This window comes from Chinchilla lanigera, unplaced genomic scaffold (genome assembly GCF_000276665.1).
Source record: "Chinchilla lanigera isolate Chin_1 unplaced genomic scaffold, ChiLan1.0 scaffold00113, whole genome shotgun sequence".
In the NCBI taxonomy this organism is placed as follows: Eukaryota; Metazoa; Chordata; class Mammalia; order Rodentia; family Chinchillidae; genus Chinchilla; species Chinchilla lanigera.
In genome coordinates, this window is record NW_004955514.1 from 1 (window position 1) to 5,337 (window position 5,337).

At 36.0% G+C, this 5,337-nt stretch overlaps 1 pseudogene; it reads right to left on the bottom strand.

The window, feature by feature from the left end:
- Positions 1 to 1,236: 1,236 nt before the first annotated feature.
- LOC106147061 lies at positions 1,237 to 4,885 on the bottom strand (annotated as a pseudogene).
- Between the last annotated feature and the right edge of the window lie 452 nt (positions 4,886 to 5,337).

Below are 5,337 nucleotides of genomic sequence, written 5' to 3' on the forward strand. Positions count from 1 at the left end.
TCTCTGGGCCCAGCTTGCCTTTCTTCTCTCCTCCCTCAGGGACCTGAAAAGCCTCTCCGACCAAGAGGATCCACTGCTCCTGTTTCACTTGCACCACACTCCCCTTCTTTGGTTCTCCACCTCTTCCCTGTCTGACACTAACCCTAACCCTAACCCTAATCCCTAACCCTAACCCTAATCCCTAACCCTAACCCTAACCCAAAGGCAACATATATTGTCCACATAGTACTCAAGGATGGGATGTTTTGGTTGAGACACAGCAGAAATGAGAATGGCTGAAAACTTTACTGGGGAGACGGCAGGGACTTCAAATAGTGGTTTTTACTGAGGGAACCAGCACTCAGTTAAAGACAGTGCCCAACCCTTTGCTTTCAAATCAAACAGAGCAGCAGGGTTTCATTCATTTGTGGAATACACTGAAGCCTACTACTATCCACTGGTTATGAGCATGTTTGCAAAAGATCTTTCTTCTTGTGATGGACTTGGGTCACTAGAAAGTTACAATCAACTCATCCAAAAGCTGTGGAACTTTTATATCTTTGGGACCATCACCCTGTGCAAAGCCTTATCAACATGGACCTTATCATAGGGCCAAAGACTGTCAGGTTTTTCAGCTGCTGTGTCTATCAAAACACAAGAATGGAGACAGAAAACAGAAAAGAAAAAAAAAAAAATACATACCATTTCCAAAGGTCAGTAGCCAATTAGCCATGCATTATAGAATTGCACAAAACATTTTTAGGTGATGGACGTGTCTACATGCAATATGTATAAACAGTATCTCCTCTGCCTGCAGGTTTCCTTCTACTACATGAAGCAAAAGCATTCCGCTTGAAACACTTTTCTCTTAGTTGTGGAATACATTGTATAACCAACACTGTTGTTTCATATAAATGTCAACTTCCTGACTTTTGAAGTTTATCCAGTTTTCACCTCAACTGGCTCACTGAATTCACTGAATTTTATCTCATTTGTCAAACTGAAAGAAACATAAAAAAAGACTTCATTCCTCTGCTAAAGTGGAAACTTAATACATTAATAAAATGTTTCTTAATATGGTGTGAAAATCATCTCCAGAAGACATTCCTGAACTCTACTAAATGTTATAAAAACCATGCTTAAACATGTATAACAGTATTTCATGAGCTTTGAACAAGTCATGTTAGGTTTTGTAGAAGTTGAAAGCAAATAAAAAAAGAATTGGCATGGAAAGATCTTAAAGCCAGAAATCCACACTTGCAGAAATGAAATTTTTCTTTTTAAGATATGTGACATTAATCACTATGACATTTTCAAGTATTTCAAAATTATCTTTCATTTCTATAATCCCTTTCTCTTCAAAAGGTAGGTATACATAAATACATATATTCACAAACACACAATTACAATTTTGATAGTTCTTTTGCTCCAAAAATTAATAAAGGTAATCATTGTATTGTAAAAACTCAGTATATTTAAAATATTTAAAACGTGGAAAAATTAAAGGACACAAATTTTATTAGTAACTAACAATTTGAAAATACAGGGTTGATACTCCTATATCATTTGTATAACCATTACAATTTCTCAGTAATTACTATAGGGAAAAACAGATAAAAATTAGAGTATTCTCCAAACAATTCATATTTAATGACACTGGGGAAAGGGATTAATAAAGATGTCCTTCCATCATTTCCCTAATTGTGCATTATGTCATCCAGATTCAGAAATGGAATGCCTGTGGCAGAAAGACATCATTCAAACACCACACTGTTTTATTTACTTACAAAAACCATGCATAATCTCAAATATTTCAATCTCCAGTGTAAAGAAAAGTATAGATTAAAAACTCAGGAATCCTGTTCTTCAAAGGATGATCTCCTGAGAGGTGTGATTTCTCCTTTTCAAAGGGATATTCTGTAAGTTAAAATTTACAATAAATTTCTATTCATTCAGAGATAAATTTTCTGTATTACTCTGACACCAAGTGAAGATTATTCTACCACATCAACCAAGGATGTCCAGTGAATTTTAAGCAAATGTTGAAGGATTTGTCATATTTTCTATACATGTGTGATTTCTCTCCAGTAAGAATTCTTATATACATCAAATTCTGAGGCATAATGCTTGTTACACTGTTTACATTTATGAAGGATTTCTTCTTCAGTATAAGTATTTTGCGGTACTCTGACAAGTATATTTGGGACAAAGATCTTCCCACAGTCATTCCACGAATGAGGTTTGAAATCTGAATAAGAGTTGCCACTTTCTTTACATTTTTACAATTTATCCTCACTATGAATATTCTGGTGTTGAGTAAGGTTTGAGCTTTGATTAAAAGCTTTGCCGCATACTTTACATTGATAGGGTTTCTCTCCAGTATGAATTCTCTGGTGTCGGGTAAGGTGTGAGCTTTGAGTAAAAGCTTTGCCACATTCTTTGCATTTGTATGGCTTCTCTCCAGTATGAATTCTATGGTGCTGAGCAAGAGTTGAACGATCATTGAAGGCTTTGCCACAATCTTTACATTTGTAAGGTCTCTCTCCAGTATGAATACTGTGATGGTTAGTAAGAGTTGAACAATCATTGAAGACTTTGCCACATTCTTTACAATTATAGAGTTTCCCTCCATTATGAATTCTCTGGTGCATAGTAAGTCGAGAGCTTTTATTAAAGCCCTCACCACATTCTTTACATTTGTATCGTTTCTCACCAGTATGAATTCTTTTGTGTTGGATAAGGGCAGAACAATCGCTAAAGGCTTTGACACATTCTTTACATTTGTAGGGTTTCTCTCCAGTATGTATTCTCTGGTGTACAGTAACACTGGAGATTCGTTTAAATGCTTTGCCACATTCTTTACATTTGTAGGGTTTGTCTCCAGTATGAACTCTCTGGTGGAGAGTAAGATTTGAAGAACCATTAAAGGCTTTGCCACATTGTTTACATCTATAGGGTTTCTCTCCTAAGTGAATTATCTGGTGCCGAATGAGGTTTGAGCTTTGATTAAAAGCTTTGCCACATTCTTTACATTTGTAGGGCTTTCCTCCTATATGAATTCTCCGGTGTTGAATAAGGTTTGAAATTTGAATAAAGGACTTGCCACATTCTTTACATTGGTAGGGTCTCTCTCCAGTATGATGTTTTTGATGTTGAGTAAGGTTTGAACGAACATTAAAGGCTTTGCCACATTCTTTACATTTGTAGGGTTTTTCTCCTGTATGAATTCTTTTGTGTACAGAAAGGTTAGCAATTTGATTAAAAGCTTTGCCACATTCTTTACATTTGTAGGGCTTCTCACCAGCATTATGAATTCCTAGGTGGTTTCTAAGGCTTGAATACAGGGTAAAGGCTTTGCCACATTCATTACACTTGTAGGGTTTCTCCCCAGTATGAATTCTGTAGTGTTGTGCAACATATGAAAGCCTGTTAAAGGCTTTCCCACATTCCTTACATTTGTAGGGTTTCTCTCCAGTATGAATACTATGATGACGGGTAAGGACTGAGATCTGATTAAAAGTTTTGCCACATTCTTTACATTTGTAGGGTTTCTCTCCAGTATGAATTCTCTGATGTTGGCGAAGGCTTGAGTCCTGGGCAAAGGCTTTGCCACATTCTTTACACTTGTAAGGTTTCTCCCCAGTATGGATTCTCTGATGTCGAGAAAGGCCTGAAGTTTGATTAAAAGTTTTGCCACATTCTTTACATTTGTAGGGTTTCTCTCCAGTGCTATGAATTCTCAGGTGTTGTTTAAGTCGTGAATCCTGGGTAAAGACTTTCCCACATTCTTTACATTTGTAGGATTGGTCTCCAGTATACATTCTCTGATTTTGAGTAAGACCTGAGATCTGATTAAAAGCTTTACCACATTCTTTGTATTTACAGGGTTTCTTTCTTACACCATGAACGTGCAGGTGTTGTTTAAGCCTTGAATCGTGGGTAAAGGCTTTGCCACACTCTTTACATTTGTAAGGTTTCTCTCCAGAATGAATTTTCTGATATTGAATAAGGTCTAAAATTTGATTAAAAGTTTTGCCACATTCTTTATATCTGTAAGTGTTGTTTTGAATATGGATACTTGGGAGGGTAGCAAATTTTGAGTATTTATAGATTTTCCTACCTTTTTTATCTTGAGAAAGACCCTTTGGAAAGCAAGTCCACTCATGTTTCCAAGGATTTGAGCCACAGATGAAGTCTTTGTGAGTTTCATCACGTTCGTAAATTTTCTCACCAATGTAAGTATCTGGGTAATTATTTAGAATAGACCCCTGGCTAAAGGGATTCCTAGTTTCATTATGAATGTAGTGTACATTCCAGATATCCATATCTGCATCTGGATTAATCAATAATGGGAAAGTAAAAATATCATAATCATTAAAATTGTGTATTTTGACCAAAGGAGAAATTGTTTCTTCATTGCAGGATGAACTTTTTCTAAAGGGACTCTCAAACTGATCACATTTACAAATTTCTTCATTTTTAAATCCATTGTCAATAGAGATGTTTAAGTTAAAGTTTAACCCAGTAGAATGAGGTAGGCCCCTTTTCAGATTCTCTATTTTTCCTTTCAAAGGGAAGTTATCTTTCAAAAATTGGTGTGGATACTTACTTATACAAACACATGGCTCTTCAGAAGAAACTGGAATAAACTGAGATCTTTTCTGAGATGATGGATGCTCTTCATCTCCATTGACCAACAATTTTTTGCTGTGGACAGGTATCACACATTGGTTATGTCCATCATAACATATACTCTGACCTTCACTCTCACCCATGCTTTCCCATTCTTTCCTTACGTATAAATTGTCAAGGCCACAATTTCCATATCTTCCCTTTATCATATTCTGGAGCAAATGTTTTATACACTGCTCTCCTGAAAAGTCTTGGATATAATGAGAAGATACAGCTGAAACAAAAATAAGAAGTTATCTCAATTAACAGACTGCAGTGAATATATTTTGCAAATATAACATCAAATTATATGAAGCTGGTAACATCAGCAGGATAGGAGAATAGTAACTCCAGAGATACATGAACATAACAACATACTGACCATATTGTTGTAAGAGCTTCCAAAACTAAGAGTTTATAGCACTCCAGGTGAACAGCACATTGGGGGGGTGGGGGCAGGGAGATACACCATACAGGAAGAGGAACATTTGCTACTTTTGTCAACTACAGATCTTCCTCCCCAGAGCACTGTGGAATTAGAGGTTTAAAAAAAGAAAGGAAAAAAAAAACAACCCTTTCTTCTCCCTCAGGACAGAAAAAGAGGAAAACATGTACAAATGCTGGCTTTCTTGAGGGATTTTCATTTTGTTTATTTTTAATTCTGGCTTATTTATTCTAAAACAGAGT